The 20,518-nt window shown below is 36.0% G+C and overlaps 1 protein-coding gene across 1 annotated transcript in view; it reads right to left on the bottom strand.

Annotated features, from left to right (window-relative positions):
- Positions 1 to 20,518, bottom strand: part of GALNTL6 (polypeptide N-acetylgalactosaminyltransferase like 6) — a 431,361-nt gene that overhangs the window by 297,286 nt on the left and 113,557 nt on the right. The gene's annotated exons all lie outside the window — the stretch shown is intronic.

The following is a 20,518-nucleotide window of genomic DNA, read 5'->3' as shown; positions in this document are numbered from 1 at the left end:
GTGTTCCACTCTGGGATCATTTTTGTTCCCCTCCTCTGGACACACTCCAACTGGTCTATGTCACGCCTGTACTGAGAACTCCCCAACAGGATGCAGTACTTCAGGTGAAGTGAGGTCTCACAAACACAGAACAGAGAAGCAGGATCATCTCCCTTGACCTGCTGGCCACACTTCTACTGATGCAGCCCAGGATACAGTTGGCTTTCTGGGCTGTGAGGGCACATTGCTGGCTCGTGTCCAGTTTGCCATCCACCAGTACACCCAGGTCCTTCTTGGCAGGGCTGTGCTCTATCCTTTTGTCTGCCAGCTTGTACTTACATCAGAAACTGTCATGACACGGGTGCAAGACCTTGCACTCGACTTTGTTAAACCTCATGAGGCTCTCCTGGACTCACTGCTCAGTTTGTTTAGGTCCCACTGGATGGCATCCCATCCCTTGGGTGTGTTGACTGCACCCCACAATTCAATATCATCATGCTAAGGCTGCACTCAATCTCAGTGTTGATGTCATCAATGAAGACATCTCTTGCACTGGGTGACTTGAAAACAACTTGTAGAGCTGACAAACATTACTGTGATACATTCATAAGCAAAACCAAAGTAATAATAATAGCTGCATGCTAGCATCCCTTGTCTCTCTCATGCCTCCAGCTTTGGAGACTCCAGTGCCCACGGCTATAAAAGTAGTAGTAACAGCAATAATAATAGAAACACCAGGGATTACGTGAATGTGTAAAAGGTAATAAGGTAATATGCAATATTTGCATTTCAATATAGTCAAAATATAAGGAAAGAAAAAGATCTAAGGATGAACAAGAAAAGCTGTCAAGCAAGTAACATTTTTTTCTCTCCTACATTTCCTTTATCGTTCTGTGGATATCTACACCCCCCCCCCCCCCAAGCTATAATAAGGAAGTATTTATTTCCTCTATCCTTAAAAATCTGTAGCTACAAAGCTAAAAACAACCTGAGAAAGATTCAGTTTTTGAAGGTATAGTCTAGCATATTTAGCTGAAAAATAGTGAGACAAAATTCAATATTAAGGTATTAAAAAACCTTGATATTACATAGACCAAAACAAAACCAAAGAACACCTTGAATGTTACTGATATCCCAAGCTATACACAGAAACCAGTATTGCGCATTCAGACAATTTTTAGATATTAAATTACGTAATACCAAAGTTGCTAGAATATGACAGCGAGCAGAGGATATTCTTAATGCACATAATACATTTAACTGAGCAGTTTTTGTTTCTAAATGGCATATTATCGATCTGGTACACAATAGCATGGCACATTCTGTACAACAATGCATTAACAGCTCAATGGTGATTTGAAGGATAGGTCAAATTTTTTACAGACAAATATACAGTAAGATTTTTAAAACATTTATCATCACATTTATATCCCTACTACACAAGATGTTGGAAGAAAGATATCATTATCTGCATTCTCAGAAATTACATAAAGACAAAAGAAAAAGCTCATCACTTACGTAGATCTGATCAGATCACCAGAAATGCTGAATGAAACAAACCTCTCACACTCTTTCTCCAAGTTATTTGTGTAGCAAAATTTAAGTCCCAAGAAACACCTGTGGCTCCCTGACTTTCTGCAGGTAAAGCCTGTTATTCCCCTAATTGCAGGTGAATAATCAAATCTAGTCAAGGTGAAGGAGAGGAAAGAAACTGAAGTTATTGTCTGTGCACAGCATGAATACTAACAGAAGACAAAAGGATATGCTTTTTAGTATTAAGTTGAGCAGCCACACATCTACATTCATACAAACTGTAAATCTATCAAATAGGAGGATTTCATTTGTAATGAAATTTCAGAATTTAAGCAACTTTTGTTAAGTATTTCCTATGGACACCTTTTAAATAACAGTACCTAGAGCAGTTGTAATTTGAGTTTTAGTACAGATCCTTAGTTTTGATAGCGTCCAAGAGTACCAATTAAGAATCATAAGACTACTGTGCTCAGCAGTGAAACCTGGTTTGTCTCCAAAAATGTTTGCAAACTATGTCTAAATAAATGAGCAAAGAAATGTAAGCAATGGCACAGAAACAAAATACTTGATGTTCTAGATTACGAACGTAAGTATGGCATAGACAAAGCAGTCTTTTCCTTTGTCAGATATAGAGAGAAGGATACAACTGCAGCTGAGATGTTGATGCCTCAACAAGTATTCAGCTGTTTAGATGAATAGCAAATATTGTAATTCTCTGAGCAGGCAAAAGCCCCTAAGTTTTCAAGTCCCCTTCAAAGAAGATGTCATATGCTATCCTGTCAGAAGCAACTCTTCATCTCCCTCATTTTTCTTAAGACTGGAAACTTTCTAAGCCACAATTCTCTTTGTATGTACTTTTTCATGTTAAGCAGGCCTGTCAGGTTCTACAGAATAAACACGACTCATTCATTACTGCCCCCCAGGACCTCTTTACCTCACTCACACAGACATGGCACTAATGACATCTGCAGTGACAGCACAGTGTGCTATCAGTAATGGCTTCATGTCACACTACTCTTCCTGGAGATCGAGCGCATGATACAGACATTTGTTAGACCTATAGTTCACTGATTATTTGTATCAAGTCCCTAGTCTTCTGGAGTCAGGTGCTACCAGTTTATACTCTACAGAAAGACCATTTGTGTATGTAATGTCTCTCCCACAACACGTCATGGAATGCATGCACCTGTCCTATGCATTTCTTCATTTCTTTAGGTGCTCAGTATTCCACACAATTCAGCACTAGGCTATGGTTGTACTTGTCATTCATGTGTGGTCGGGTACTCATCTCCAGCATTGGTGTTCAGTAGCATATATTAATGCTTTAAGAATAGTTTATTTTAACATTTCTCCCAGCATTTCAGTTCAATGTACAATTTTCCCTATAAGTGAGAATAGTTCTGCTTACAATGACCTGAAAAAGAAACTAAGCTTCAAGACAAGTTAGAAACAGCAATGAAAAACTTCATTTCATACCAGAGGGGAAAAGCCCTTCAGCTATAGTTAACAGGCTCTTCTGCAATGAAAAATACTATCATTGTATCTCTATACCTAATATCAATATATGCAGCAAGGTAAACTCAAGCAATTCATCCTATAAGCAATTCTCCTAAAAGAATCCATTCCAACACAAGCCTCATTCAATTTCTGTGGCAACTGGCTATAACTTCTATTTTCATCTATTCCCATCTTTAAACATCTCTTTAAATGATGGGATCATCCTTTGAATTAATGCTTGATTAATCACCAGGTGCCAATACCTAATGCTTATGGTGAAACAGAAAACTCAGTGCAGAAAAATCTGTCAGAATATTTATCTTTTAATTTGTGCACATTTATGTGTGTTTTATATAGGTTATAGGATTATATTTTCATCAATGAATTTGCATTATCTAAAAGATTGCAATTCTCAGAATTAAATACAGGTAACTAATACTGTGGTTATGAGTGTTACATTAAAATATTTTTCACAAATATTCCATACAAACATTATAAAAATAGGACTTGATGGCAAATAATCACATGATGATTATTCCTTTATCACTTCATAGTTTTTAGAACAAGCTGGCACATTAAGAAGCTGTATTATATGACTAAACATTGTGACTGAATAATTTTGTTAAGGTCCTGAGTGTTTCCTTTCTGGTTCTGGCTACAGGGGCCCAGAGCCAACATGGAGCTCATAATACAGAGCATGGTAGCCCTGTTCCACCAGATGGCATGAGTGCAGTGGGGAGGCATCCACAGGGGCTGCCCCAGTCCTTGGGAACCATTTTGATCTGGTTTGAATGACAGCTGCTGCAACCATATTGGGCTTGTTTGGGACCACTGACTAACCCATGGGCTGCCTCCCCATCCCTGTGACCCTGCCTGGCCCTCTTAAAGTTCCTGACCCCAGCTATGGGACAATGGTCTGGCTACACCATCAGGCTTTGTCAGAAGCATCCTGACCCTCCTACTGGGTCCTTGCTGCTCTCTGATGAACCCTGAACTGTAGAAACTCCAAGGTTTCCCTAGCTGACAAGCTTTGAAAACCAGTTATAAGTGTATTTGAGTTTACACTTAAAATAATCATCATATTAATTAATCATTACACAATATGAAGTAAGGACAATAAATAGTCAACTAAAACATTAACTGCTGTAGCCATAGAACCACAGCTATCTGATTCAGACATCAGCCTTGTGAAATGAAATCTAAGGAAAGATGACAACTTAAATGTAATTTTCTCCAGAAGATGTTCTTGAGGCCTGAGAGCCATCCAAATAGTTATTTGGAATACCTACAAAAACTATATCCACAGAAGACCATCTGCTCAAGTTACTTGTTAAATGAAACCTCAGAAAGATGCTAAGCCTGAGGTGAATTAAATCTGGGGAACAACAGATGGAGGTCAATTTTCTGTGACTTGTGGTGAACCTGAGCTCACTGCCTCTGGTGAAACCACGCAGCAAACTGGCTTCTGGACTCTACACGAATCATTTACAAGAAAAACATCGCTCTGCTAGGACCATAATATGTGCAATTAAATTAACGTACCTGAAAACAAATGCTATAAACACCAGTCTGTCTTTGTTGAAAATATGATGCTACAGCCATGCATTACTGTTTACAAAAATGGTCACAAATCACAGAATATACTTTCCATAAAACAACTCAGTCATAGAAAAAAGGAATGTAAGTTAAAATAAAGCCGAAAAGGGAAGGAAAAAGCATGAAGACAAATCATTTGCCCTGTTGGTAGGTCAAAACAGTATTGAAAAAACTATCATCTATCAAAAATTTTAGATAAATAGAGATACCAAGCGAAGCATTACATGTAAGCACTGTCAACTCATGTAATTTGTAGCTTTACGGACAGTAAAATTCTGAAAGGGCAACAAGTAGCCTACTAAGAACAACAGGCCATGGTGTCTGGAAGTAATTCTGTTCAAGATAACGTGGTTGTTAAGCGCTGAGAACCCTTAGGAGCAATCTTTGCCATTATCTTAATTGGCTAACTAGCCTAAGTTTAGCAATGTTCATATTCTAAGTATGTACCATTCCCAGTATGTGTTTTTCACAGAGACATCCTGTTCTGGAGACTAGGAGCTGCACAGCATGGATCTGAGCTACATTATGATAGCTGCATTCCAGAGTTAAAAGTTTGGGATGTTGTATACAAGAAAAGCACTCCTTGGATAGAGTACTGATGCAACAAACACCAGCATTCTCACTGGGGACTAAAATTTTGCTAACATCTTTTTTTTTTTTTTTTTTACAGACATATTTACAAACTCTTTCACCTCAGTGAAATAAAATTAACTGACTTCATGATGAAAAAATATATAAATGTCTCATTCTTAAGGTCAGTAATATTGAATTCTTGAAATGGTTGCTGAAAAGGCTGCAGGCATTACTAGTAGTGCATATTACAGTCACCTGCACACAAATTTTTATTCCTGCAGTTGATTCACAAAGTTTTCATTATCGATTGCTACATTTCAATTCAGTTACAGTAAACTCAAAATGAAAGATCTAAGATTTTGTAATAAAAGATCATAATTTTTAAAACACTCTTTGCAGACATAGATATAGAACTTCTCTTATGTCGATAATACTTATGGTTTGGATGCTCATTCACTGAAAGAAAACTATTCAAGTGCTGAAGGTCTTCCCTATACTTTCCTGTTACTTGCCATAGGAAATTCCAGAGATGAAAATGATTTGTTTACAATAATTTAATCATAAAAACTAAAGTATTACAGCTACGATACATTCAAAAATGTACTATTTATTTTTGTAAATCGTTCAAAACTTTGAATGTATAATAGCTGCAATACACTCAAAAATGTATATAGACAAAAAAACTTCATGGTTTTCAATTATCTTAATGTCAGCTGTTTTCTGCTTAATTCTCATGCGTTAGTATGATAGATGGATGCCTTTCTGTTAACATCCATACCAAGCTTCTATGACAACTACCTTTGGTAAAATGTGATCTGTGTTTCAAGAATGTATTTCTACTGTGTGCAGCTGTCACAGGTAAGCTGCTGAAAAGTTAACAAAATCTCTATCATTCTATGGCTTTCACATGTGTCATCAGCTGTGCTCGTTTCTCCCTATAGAAACTTCACCCTTGAAAAGTTTCACTAAAAAGCACAGCTGAAATGAAGATGAGCACTGGGTGATGTAAGAATGGAAACGGAAGTAAACTGTTTAATGTGTGAAGATATTGTATGTTTTGTTTTTCTCTTGGTTAACCATTGTTAGCAGAGTAAACCTGCAATGAGGGGCCTACCTGAAAGAATAGCTAGGCTAAGGAAAGAGGATACTCACAGACAGGATGTCTTTCCTGAAGATCTAAAGCTTCGAAATAACGCCCTTGGCCCCTGATTTCTGCACAATGTCCGAAGCCCACGTTTCCCCATTTTACTTGTTATGCCTTATATAAGGGATTGTAGGACAGAGTAATTGCTCATGCATTTTGTTCTGCTGACGGTGGGGACATTTGTTTTTGATCTTATGCAGTCCTAAAGTATGTTGCTTTGAGAAATTATATTAGCACGTATGGAAGAAAGAACCCCAGTATGGCACAGAGTCTTAGCAGAAAAAAGAGTTGAGATGCCCATGTGAGCAGAACACATTTTCTCACCGGGTATAAAGGTAGGAAAAAGCAAGTTCAGCCCAGACTACAGTCCCAGGGTATAACATTCTTAAATGTGTTTTAACAGAAAACAGTATGGAGGGAACTTAATTCAAATAGCCCTGCTGGAGAAGAAAAGCCTTCTCATATAATTATAAAGTACCTGTATTTTAACTGGATAGTACAAAAGCAGTATTATCTTTAAAATTATTCTTCTCTTTGTACTTTCCTACACAGCTGCTACCTAGAATTTTAACTATTTTTTTTTCACGTAGATGTAGTTACATCTATATAGTACAACACACTATTCTAAAGAAATGCTAGCACACTGCAGAAATCTGCTTATTTGTTCAGCTACAGTTATTACTGAAGATAAGCAACATTAAAAAAAATAAATCTGCCAAACATTAAAAGAAAGCTGTTCAAAGGAATAATGAGTTTGCTTTTAAAGGATTGGGGGAAAAAGCTGTAATTATGCAAAAGTGTGCCTCACCCACAAGTTTCCTGCCTTTCCAACTTGCAAGCTGCCTGAATGACCTAGTCAGTCAACAGTCACCTTACAGTGCTTCCTTTCCTGAGGATATTATGTAGTCCTACATTTATTGCCACATGCCAGATTGAATCTTTTCTGGAAAGCAGGTAGGTATAAAGGCTACACAAGGTTATCCTATGTATGCTATGTTTTTACAACAGAAAAACATAAGCTAATTCTATGCTTTGTTTATTGTCTTGTCCATTAATTAGTCCATCTTCATTGCAAGAAAATAAAATGGATTATAGCTTGAAATAATGTATTTGAAACCCTTCTGATTTTTTTAATATTATATTTACATACTCTGAGCTTAATTTTGAAAATTTTCTATAAAAAAAAAAAAAAAACTTAAAAGATTTCAACTTCCATAATACATGCAATACATTATTTCCACTGTTCTAAGTGGAAAAGTAAAGTCATCTGTACTACAAAAAAGTTGAGAATTTTTTACCACTGATAAATAATTTTCTCTTTTTATTTACTGCTTTAAAGCTAATATACTTTATCTAAAACCAGAACACAAACAAATTTATCTTATAATAACTTCACAGTTGTAATAAGAAATGCATAGCTCCCTATAGACAGTTCTAGCACCATAACATAACTACTGACGATTCACATACTCTTAAAACATTTTCTTTTTTGTGTTTCTTATGTGTCTACTGTAAATAGCAAGCCTCAATCAAGTCTTACAGCAAACTCTCACAAAAACTTAGACATTGCCCAAGGGATGAATGTTACATCTGGGATGCCTTCCATACACTTGTTTCTTCACTTTTAAATCTATCCTTGTTTAATAAGCTGATGTTAACTCATTTGATTATACATTTTTGTTGAAACCACATGATGCATGGTGCACAATGTATGATGCATATGCATATGTAAATTCAAAATGCTCATTAAATATATACAGTAGGCATACATAGGACAGATAAATTAAGAGGGCACAGTAAATGATAAATACAAGTAAAGTAAAATGAAGACTATTTACAACTTCTGTTAAGTTGCGTGAAAGATGAAAGAAACACATGCAATTTAATGAACATGCTCAGGACTCACAACTGTCAGTCTGCCTAATGCTCAGTGGCACTGGGTGCATCTAGCAATGACCAGGCTGTAGAGTTGAATCCAAGAACACTGAATACACCAGAAAGCAGAGGAGAAATAGAGAAAAGTATGTGCCCTACAAATGCTGAAATTACAGAAGACGAGAGAACGCATGGAAGTGCTGTTTCTGTCAATGACCTAGAAACTTGTTTTTCTTGTTTTCTCCTTCCATCATCAGTAAGAATATTCAAACTCAGATGGAGCAAAACTACAGCCAACTGTGAATGCAGAAATAGTGATTAGATGTATGAATAATGATCTCCTTTTGCTATTCATAGCCAAAAACACCAGAAAAGAACATTCAGATTGCTTGAAATGGGGGAAAAAATAATAATAAATCATAAAATGAACTCATTTGAGGTCAGAGATAATCAGATGAATAATTTTAATCTTTCAAAACCAACTTGATTCAGCCTTAATTTTTATGATGCACAATAATGCCACTTAATTTTGGAATGTTTAAAAATATATGTATGTATTTAGTCAATGGGATTCTAGAGTTGAAGCAGTCATTCAAATCATACAAGTTCTTAATTTAATCCCTATGAGCCAGATGAGGTTTCAACGTTGCAACTCTATGTGAAATTGACTAAATTTCCACGGGGTTATACCTAAGAATAGATGTAACAACACAGTGGTAGATGAAATCAAGTCTCAGAGGCAGAGTACAACATGGCTAAAACAATCCCTAATGTATTCCAAACTGAAAGCCTACTGCTTCATGTACCATAGCATCTATTTTGCTAGTTGCACTTATATTGGTATTATTAACATGAGAACTAGCAGTTGTAATAAGAATTTCAGACAGATTTTTAAGCGGAACTTTAAAAGAAAATCAGAAATAGAAAGAAGAATGAATGATGCATAGACATTCAGAGCAGCAATTATTTATTTACTTATATTAAATGACTTTAAAAGATACAAAATTTCACAGGAGGAGATAAACCCCACCCGAGATGTTTCATAATCACTATACCAAAAACTCAGCGAAACTGAAGCATGTCTGTACTTGTAATTCTTTTGAGACTTTCTGGGAAATACAGATCTAAATAGGGCTACACAGAAGATAGGTCAACTCTTCAATAAGCAGTTGCTTTAGTGATTGTTGATATAAATTATGTGACCTTATTCTATAGACTTAAAATTATCAAGGTATACCATATCCTCTATCAGAATTCTGCAGATGCTTTATTTCCTTCTATGATAGCATTACTATACTCTTCTGAGAATATATCTATCCTCCTCTATCCTCAGCTGTCACATTCCTGCATGATTTATACCTTTTGATCTAACTCCTCTTGGATGTAATCAAAATAAATGATGCCTTTCCATAAGATTGCTGCATCCTCTACATTTTGAATCTCACAATTATTTTTTTTTATTAAAAATTCAGTTGCAAAAATCTCATAATGTTTTCTACTCTAATAACAATGTTTTTTCCAGTTCTACTTAATTTATTTTATTAAAAATTGAGTTACACTTGCTGGAATGAGAACAATGAGAACTGCCAACTATAATGGCACCGAGTCATCTCTAAATAAAAGATTTAGCTTGTAGCATTAAAAGTTCATTATAAACTCTTATCAAGCATCCTCTGTTCTTTTCTGTCCTGTCCATGAATCTGGTTTAAATTCTTATATTTAATTCCTATTACTATTAGCACACAAGAAGCTTCCTGCATAAGAAATTGACAAAAAAAATCTTTGGGATCATCTACTAAATTAAAATTTATGCTGAAGCAATATTAGCCTACTGAAAATGCATGTTTGGCTGGATCTTCTGCAGAGCAGAAGTTTCAACCATTTTCTTAACTGTAAACCTGTGACAGCAACTATTGGTGCATTTATTTAGATATTTCAAAGTAAGAATCAACTTTAAAAATTTTCTGCATTACAGTGACAGCTTTTTACCACAAATTATAGCTTTTGGATTATAATTAGAATCCTAGTTGCTTACTTCAATGATGATAATTATAATTACTAAGTTTTATTAAGAATACTACTTGCAGAGTCTTATGAGCAATAATGTACATTATTACATCTTCTGCAGCAATAAAAAATTTCTCAAAACAATTGAAAAATTTTACCACAGTAGACAATATGAAAAGAGTAGGACAAGATCAGTGTTAAAAGGTTATAGAGATAAAGTGAAATGATGTAAGAGTTGGTCTTCGAAACTAAATCAAGTTTACAGTTTACAAAAGTGTTATTAACTTTTTTAATATGTGGAAGTAAATTTATTGCATATCAACCACTGCAGGAAGCAAAAGTTTTATGTTTGTCTCTTTTTAAAACAAAACCAACAAATATTATGTTACATAAAGTATATAAAAATGCAATGTTAAGATACTCTTCTGCAATTCTTCAACACGAAATTTCTTCATATAGCATGGCAGAGAAAAAAGCAACAGTAACTTAATTATTTAACGATACGCTTCTTTAGAATTACATTTTTCACTGTCATGAAGTACACAAAGTAAATGCAGTGAGTACGAAATGGGATGGTTTTATAATAATAGTTGTTGTCTTTGGTCTATTCAACAAAGCCATCAATTACTATTTCAAAAAACAACATATATTAATCACCTGAAAGAATTATCTTGACTTGCTTCATAAAATATGAAATTTTCCCAACAACCCAGAGACCTCGACGTGGTATGTAGTTCTATTTTTTTTTTCCATTGGAAAATATTAATAGTCTTCTCAGTACCTTATATATTACTAACATTATTAGTTCTCTAGGTACTCAATCCATCAACACGATGAGATTAAAGTGATCTTTACATGAATCTGATTCCTGCACAGCAATAATTTTTTGTAACTAACACAGCTCTGTTTCATTCATTCAGGAAAACCAAGTAATATTTCTTTTTTCAGGGTTCCTTTTATTATTTTACCTATAACAGAGGAATATGCTTCAAGGCTGGGACTTCTGGGCACTATGGCAACCTTAAAATTAAAAATTAGAAACATGGAATATGACAGCACTACTTTGACAGTAGCAATAAATTTAATTGACTTCCAGAATCTTAATTTCCTGTATCCTATGAATGAAGCATTATTTTCACGGGAGTTTCCAAGATAACTTGTCACAGGTTATGAATTTAATTTTGATACATGAAGGCTATTTATGATCAAAACCCTCTCTGCAAATTACAGTACCTACCTTCTATCAGAATCTTGACAGGTAGCAGACATACTGCGTCTGGGAAACTGTGACAGAAGAATCAAGAGCTTTCAGCATTTAACAGCTCTTCTGTACTGGAATAATTTGTTTCCTACCTGCACGGCCATTAACTCCAAATGCCCATTTACTCAGGAGCTGATGACAGGGAAAAGAAGAAAATTCATCAACTTGGCAACAACAGGGACAGATCCTATTTTGCGTTTTAAACAGTGTATTTCTTTGCAGAATGTAGTCCATCCCACCGAAGGAAGCAAAATGAGAGGGCTGGAAGACTCCTTGCCAAATCCCCAAGTGCAAACAAGGACTGATGTTTGGAGAGGCGAGCCTGATGTAATGGTAACTTCTGACATCTAAACACATGATCTGTAGGTGCTTCAAAGACAAATCTCTAGACAGCAACAGTCCAAATCACCTCTAAGTATTGTAGCTTTTACTTAGTATTTCTATTTCAATAGAAAAAACATCATTGCCATCACCTCGAAGTTTTTGCTAATAGACCATTTCATTGCCATGTCATGGCAAATGTTAAATGTGTAAGAAATTCAGCCGTGAAGATACAGAGTAAAAATCATAGAACGGTTTGGGTTGGAAGGGACCTATAAGATCACCTAGTTCCAACCCTTCAACTATAGGCAGGAACACTTCCCACTAGACCAGGCTGCTCAAAACCCCATCCAGCTTGGCCTTGAACATCTCTGGGGAAGGGGCATCCATAACCTCTCTAAGCAAAATATTCCAGGGCCTCACCACTGTCACAGCAAAGGATTTCTTCCCTCTATCTAGTCTAAATCTACTTTCTTCTAGTTTAAAGCAATTTCCCCTCAGCCTGTCACTACCTACTCTTGTAAAAAGTCCTTCCCCAGCTTTTTTGTAGGCTTCGTTCAGGTACTGGGAGGGTGCTTTAAGGTCTCTCCCCCCAGCGCCTTCTCTTCCCTGGGCTGAACAGCCCCAACTCTCTCAGGCTTTATGTGTAGGGGAGGTGCTCCAGCTCTCTGATCATCTTCGTAATGCAGATAATGTTATGGAAATAAAAGCTGTTCACTTGTGAAATGCCGCTGCCCAAAATAAGCATAAACGTGACTTCAAGAGAGGGGTCACTTGAAAGGCAGATCAGAAATATATATGAGGAAAGCCCTAAAAAGACACAAGGTATTTAGCATCTGTATTGTGTTCACACATCTGGCAGCTTATAAAAGCAGAACTGATCAAAATAATGTTGATGTGCATTTTACCATTCTCTTCTCATTTAAAGTTAGATAATAGTTAAATAATACCATATTGATGAAAGAAGTTAAACACCACTAGAGAGAGGTTTATTTGAGCAGTAATTTTATATTCCAAATTTACTTTTCACTATACACTGTTTACATATTTACAGTTTGGGGTCTATACGCAGAAAATCTGTGAAGCAGCTGGACTGTGTCTGTGTATACATATGAGTAACACAAAGAGAAGTTCATCTGAGAGCTGCTTCTCTATCTCTCATAACCTGACCCTCATCTCTATCTCTCAAGAGTAATTTTGCTATTACTCATCCTCTTCTTATTTCCATTACTATTAAACCTCCCTTGCTTTTCATCCCTCCCCTCGACTTCTGGCGCTGATTAGGATAGGATTGTCCAAAAGTGTGGGCTTACTAAAGCATGAGTTCTGTATCTAAAAGCATGGTAACTAACTCTTTCCTATTAATATTTTGTTAGTGACTGCTTATACAGAGGAATTACTTAAAATTATATGAGAAAGAGAAAAGAACTGCCATCATAATGACGTTAGGAATGTTTTTCTTTTTTACTTTATCAGAAAACTTTGAGTAGACATTCACCCAGAATTACCTGAAGGAGAATGAAGTACAACGCTTCAGTTAACTGTTCTCTTCAGAATGTCAATAATTTAAAAAGCAAGAACATAATTGTAATGATCTGGAATACTGGATACTGTATCAAGGTGATCTTTTTTTTTCTTCTTTTTGCCACAACATCTGTGACAAAAGCCTTTTTGCACAATTTTAAATCTATACTGCAAACCCAAATTTTCTAAAGAATAAAACAAAGCAGGATCAATTGATTTCATTTGAAAAGCAATGGTCAAGCTCAAAGTGTGTTTATACTCACAGTCAGTGAATTTGAGTAAACATACAGAACTAGAATTTATCTTCAACAACACATTTATAAGCATTTTTTAGCACTGTGATATTAAGGAAACTTGTCCAATGAAGATAGCTGCAACTAGAAAGGTTCCAGAGGTTCCTCTATACTAGCTAGCCACAGAAGCCTTATTGCAGCAAGTTTTCTCAATAACCTTTTGTCTCTTCATTCTGACTGGTGCTCAATTTGTGTATTTCCAAGGCCTGACAGTTGCAAGAGTCTATCAGAAACACAGGAGCCAAAAGAAAAGCCTTATTCTTCCAACAAACTGAACAGCTATGCAGCAGCCTCTTGAAGAAAATGAAGAACACCATATCTGTTCACAGATCCACAGACTGAATCACAAATTTCACAAAATACGAACTGCAACTTAACTTATAAAAAATAATCTGTGTAGTCTGTCTCGCTGGTTTAAATAAACCTTATTTCACTCCTACATGCTATATTGAAAATCTGGATAACCATATAGCTGAATAATAGCAGCCAGGAGACAGATGACTACACAGAAAACTGGTTAATGTTTCTTTCTATGTTATAGACTGAGACTGCAATAACTTACTTGAGCACTGTGAATAAATGTTTATATGTTTTGGTGGGCGTGTATGATTTTTTTTTCTGCCTCCCTAGAAAACATTGTACGTATCACATTTTAAGCAGAAGTTTACTGCATGAATATAATTTTGTATTGAATATATGGAAATAACAAAATCACTGTCCTGGAATTTAAGGTACTTTGGTTCACATCTTGGACATGCACAGTTTAATGACAATTCTATTTTACAAAACAAGCAGCTGTAACAATTTTTTTTTTAACTGTGTTTCTACATTGGCCTGAATTGAAGGAAAAGCTCTCTAGACTGACTCATATCAGCAGAAAATTCAGTAGAAGGGGAGTACAAAGGAGCACATGGGTGCATACCAGACTATGTGTCTCAATGGTAGGAAAAGAATAGGGAGCTGAACCTTCAACTTGACATTTACCTAAAAAAATATTTTGCAAACAAATTAAAAACTTTTGATTATTTGATCTCTCTCTCTCTAGAGAAAAATCTTCACATACTGTGTATGTTTTGGATACACAATTATCAAAATATATTAACAAGTAACGTTCAAGATATTCTTTCTAATCTAATAATCCTATGCTATCTTGAACCTTCATTATTCCTGATAAGAAACTCTACAATGATCATCAAAGACCTTTGAGGATCAAGAATAGAAAAGTGGAAAAAAGAGCAGAGCCCGATGCAATAATTCTGACATTGAGGATGAGGAGAATGATTTGATGGAGAAGCATCCATTGACTCCTGGCACAGTTTAAAAACATCTGTTATATTTTCCGCAGAAGAGAATGACCTCACTTATAGTATTGTTATTCAACTGCATTCTGGAAAGTCTCAGGAGAGGTTGCAATTAGCAGTGACTTTGATGGATAATGTATTTTAAAGGAGTTGCCTCCATTCAATCAGGTATTTATTGTGCTTGCATAATAAGATATATAGATACAAGACACAAAGATGAGACAAGTACTGAAGTGAACACAGCAGAGTTGTCCAAACTAAGATGAAAGCATTTGTTATGGAACACAACAAAGATCTCAAGGGCACTATCACATGCTAAGAAATGCACTGAAAGTAAGATTGCTTCTATACAGATTTTTCAGAAAAGGAAAGGTATGTAAGACCAGGTAGAGAGAGGAACAAATTATACAATATTTTTAAATGAGCTTTCATAAATTATTTTTCAAGCTTAAGAACCTGAGCTTTTTAATCTCTTAAGAGTGAATCGAATGTAAACTGTGAAATTGTGTTTAATTTTTTCATGTGTATTTAGCTTCAATAACTTTTGCTTCAAATGGTTGTGTTCCTTTCCAAAATAGCAATTATCTACACATAACTTGTCAATGACACTGTTTTACTGCTATAAGCATTGAAAACATATAATTTTATTGTCTAGAATGGCTGGCAGCAGGAAAGTAGTGGAAACTGGTACTTCAGACCCTGGTATACGAAAATCAACATAGTAGCTTCAGTGTTGAAGGATCAATAGGTGGGTAGGTCATGTCACAGATGTTTGTTTCAGCAGGTTGCCACATCTGTGCCTTACATCAGCCTGAGCACTGCACTGATAGAGTTTATCAGCCTCACGGTATACACGGAGGAATGCTATTTTCTCACAGTCCTACAAGTAAAATTAACTGGCAAATCATGCTAACATTCTGCAATGAAGATATTTTTCCATTCAGAGTCTTAACTTCAATTAATTCAAGAATTTACTAACTCAAGATTTTTGACAGGATCTAATTATTAAAAAATAATACATCTGCAAAGAACTTTAGAAAAAGTAAAGAAAAAGCAGAACAGCAGGAATATGAATCAGTGCTGTGTGCTCAATTAGATGCTGTTAGTGATAAATTTTAAACTAATTGTTTCAAAATTGTTTTGATTTAATAAAGAAATTTTAAGTTACAACATTATTAAAATTATTGATCATTACTTGTAATTAAAGAGTGATGTGTTTCTAAAATGAAAACATTTTATAACAAGGACCTTTTACAGTTTTCAGGAGTCTTCTTATGAATTTGTCTACAGATGTTGACTGTAAACTAGAGGAACATCATTGTAATGCCTAACAATTAATGAAGGAGCAGAAAAATCAGTAATTTAGTGTAATTTAAGTTTAGAACAAACCTTACATGCAACTCAATGCCTTATATGTAAAAGGCATGAATTTTGGCCTAATATTTAACTTGTGCAAAATTAATGGTTTTCAGTCTGTCACTGAACTGGAAAAAAAAAAAAATCAAAATCCCAAGGAAAATTAAACAATTCCTACTTTTTCCATGGAAAAGAAACATATCTGAAGGCCAGTTTTATAAGGCTTTTTTGAGTATTGAAGAAAGTCAAATATGCAAGCTGTCACAATGTGCACTGTTAAAGCTTCATCAGCAGCAATTAAACTTTTAGGAAAATATATGAGCCATTATTCTTTTTATAAAAAGAAGGTTCTAAGATTCTATGAGTTCAGAAATGAAACATTTGAAATGTACAAAACTCATAAACTATCACAGAATCACAGGGACCCCAAGACATCAAGTACAACCCCCTGCCACTAAAGCACAGGTGGGAATCCAGACAGGTCATGAATATCTGCGTAGAATGAGACTCCATAACCTCTCTGGGCTACCTGTTCCAGTGCTCTCTCATCCTGACTGTAAAAAAGTTCATATGTTAGCATGGAATGTCCTATGTTCATGTTTTAAGCCATTGCTCCTTGTCCTATTACTACACACCACCAAGAAGAGCCTAGCCTCATCCATTTGCCTCCCATTTCCCCTTAGATTTTTATAAACATTTGTCAGATCCCCTTTCAGCCTTTTCTTTTCCCCAGGCTGAACAGACCCAGGTAAGTTAGCTTTTCCTCACAATGGAGATGCTCCAGGCCCTTTATCATCTTTGTAGCCCTCTGCTGGACTATTTCTAGGTGATCTCTGTATCTTTTGAACCGGGGAGCAAAGAACATGGTGTGCTAGATGTGTCCTCACAAGGGCAGAATAGAGGAGGAGGATCACCTCTCTTGATCTGCTGACCATGCTCTTTTTAATACACCCCAGGATGCCATTGGCCTCGTTGGCCTCCAGGGTGCACTGCTGGCTCATTCCCCTTGGTGAATCCATCCTGACAATTCCTGTTAAGCTTCTTCCATTCCAATTGCTTGGAAATGGCATTCAGAACAAGTTGTTCCATCACCTTTCCAGGGATGGAGGTGAGGGTCACTGGCCTGTTCTTTCCTAGATCCTCCTTCTTGCCCTTTTTGAAGACTGGAGTGACATTGACTATTCTCCAGTCCTCAGGTACCTTTCCCATTCGCAAAAACCTTTCAAAGATTATAGGAAGTGGTTCAGCAGTTCAGCTCCCTCATCACGTACATCCCATTGAGGCCCACGTATTTCTGTGTGATTTTGGCTAGACATTCTCTATCTCCTCCTCAACCAACAGGAAGCCTTCTATTACCCAGACTCTGTCTCCTACCTCTAGGGTCAGAGATTTCCAAGAGGTAGTCTGTAGTAAAAACTTGATGCAAAGAAGGAATTCAGAATATCTGGCTTCTCAGCTATAGCTTCAGATACACAACAAATTAAAAGCCAGAGCTTAGTTCCTTAAACTTGGTGACTGAAGAACAAGGAAGCACTCCAAATACACAAACCATTTATAAGCAAGGAAGCGTGCAATTTTGCTTCCAGTTGATGGCAGTATGGATTTATCAAAGCATTCCTTAGATATGATCAGATAAAACTCAAGGGAATTGGCATTTTCAAATGAAGGAGAAAGATGAAGTCATTCACAGCCATTTCCCATTTTAAACTATTTCAAGATTCACACAACATTAACATTCAAAATAATCAATTTTAAGTGTACATCTCTGCTCCTAAATCAAATGAGAAAATAGACATCTCTACCAAATTAAAATTCATGCTGAAAGAGCTACATGTTGTAGCTGAGTCTCTGTCATATAAATAATTTTACAGACTAATCTGCAATCAAATAAGCTATCAGCTGATAAGGCACCATTCATGCATTTGAATTTATATTTGAATACTAATGGTTCCTAACAGCCCCCAAAGACAAGGGCAGGACTGGTGGGACCGATAATAAATTCCATCAATTTAAAAAAAAATTCTCTTTCACCTTTTCCTTTTTTTCTCCACTGTGGCTCTACTTCAAGGGAGGCAACTTTATCATGAAACTTAACCACAGTCTTTGATACTATCTGGAACATAAATGATCTTCAGTGCTTAATGACTTTTTAAAAATCATATCTTGTGGAGATATGATTTCATGGAGAAAAGGGGATTCCTTTGAAAGATTTCCCAAATCTAATTTCTGACAACGTGGGTGAAATTAAAACTCCACAAGACCACCTGCCTCTCTTCTCATCTGTACTCTATCCCACTTCCATTCTCCTGTTTTCAAACCACTCTACCTAGTGCAGTGCTGCTGTGACTAGTTCGACTTAACTGATTGTCATGTTTTTGTGATTTCTGTTATATTATTGATATTCAACATCATGACATCATGTAGTGTATTGGGAGTTGAAGAGTTAATGCTCTTGGGCTAGTGGTTAGGAGCCGGCATTCTCACTGCCACGGCCCAGGTTCAATTCCCAGATGGGAATACCCAGAATGCCATGACACCGATTGAGTTTCATATTTCCAATCTTCCCAACTTCTCTCTGCTGTGATGTCTTTCCTTCGTAAATAGGATGGAACACCTTCCCTACAAGGACAGTCTGAGAAAGCTGCAGCTGTGCAGCCTGGAGAAGAGAAGGCACTGGGGAGACCTGAGAGTGGCCTTTCAGTACCTAAAGGGGGCTGTTTGAAGGAAGGGGACAGACTCTTTAGCAGGGTCTGCTGCAATAAGACAAGAGGAAATAGTTTCAAACTAAAAAGAGGAAGATTTAGATTGGATATAAGAAATTAGCAGTTTCACCACAAGTGTGGTTAGTCATTAGAACACTTGCAAATGAGCAAAACACTATTATCCCTAGTTTAGGTTTCTGAATTACGTATTTTGCATAAAAATGTGCCTTACATACTCAGCCTGATTCACACAACTGAAGTTAGATATGCCAACCATCATGACTAATGCTTAAGTGATGTAAACCACTTAAAATTGAAAATTATGGTGAGAAATGTTGAACAAACTTAATAGACATTTCATCAGTTCTACTTAGAATAACTGAGTGCAAAATTCTACAGAGTATTAAAGTATAAACTGCGTGAGCTAAATCATGGAAGGCCCTAGATTGTTCTACTACAATGTTAATTGTTAAAACTCAGAAAAGGAGACTCCTGTCAGAAATATTAAAAACCAATTAGAGATTTAAATGCATTTGGCACTCATTTTTACAAAGCAGCATACACTTATGACATACAAATCACTTGCAATTATCATTGCTTTGCTTAACTGATTTGCTAGTTTTAATGGTAGGCAAGAGTATATAGAGTTCTTTAAAAAAAAGTTTATTTAAATTAATGCATAATTTTTCTTCAAATCAAAACTATTGCACAATATCCCTGTATTTTTAGGCAAGGCTACAAATATGTGTCTATACGTCACACCATGACATTTTAATGATGTAATAGGAGAACCAGATGGCTATGAAAGGAGTTTACTACACTCAACATGCTGAACAGAGAGTAGCTGTGCAAGTAACTAAGAAGGGCAAGGAAGAAAGCCAAACACTCCCTCCTATAGGCCCAGGTAGGTCAATTCAATCAGACAAAGGCATTTATTCCACTGAAACTTTCTGAAACAAGGGTTGAGCTTCCTTCTGAAAGCAAAGCAGCATCAGTTCTTTCAAAACACTTTTGATGGAGTTGCTCTTTTATCCTCTAGCTCATTGGTTAGAGCGCGGATTTCAGGATATAGAAAGTACAGGTTTTAAACCCCTTTGATTAATGGGCACCTGAATATTTGCTTTTCACTTTCAAGAGTTTGTCACAAACCTTTGGTGATGAAAAGCTCCATTCCTTGGGCTCACCTCCCTGAAATCATTGTGAATCCTTGTTACTCAAAGACTGCAATAGTTCTGCAATTAGGGTATTCACACGGGAAGAGGAAGGACCAAGTTCAAGTTACTACTGAAATGAATGCCTAATTTAGAATACTTAAATCTTCATTGTCATGGAATCTGAAAGTTTGACTCCCACCCCACAGGGCTGTTTTAATGATTTTCTAGTTTAAAAATATATTGAAGTACTTAATTCTGAAGATAGCAGCTCACTAGACCCTTCAAAAAAACTAGCCAACTGGTCAGCATGAAAACCTGAATGCAAATCCTTTAGAAAAGGGAAGAGGTGCTGCCAAGCCTCCAATATTTCAGCAACATATTTTAAGCAAAACTATTTTATAC

Source organism: Cyrtonyx montezumae, unplaced genomic scaffold (assembly GCF_038088225.1).
Source record: "Cyrtonyx montezumae isolate F1298 unplaced genomic scaffold, pur_monq_1.0 scaffold_2, whole genome shotgun sequence".
NCBI classification, from domain to species: Eukaryota; Metazoa; Chordata; class Aves; order Galliformes; family Odontophoridae; genus Cyrtonyx; species Cyrtonyx montezumae.
This window is presented reverse-complemented; position numbering and strand designations above follow the sequence as displayed.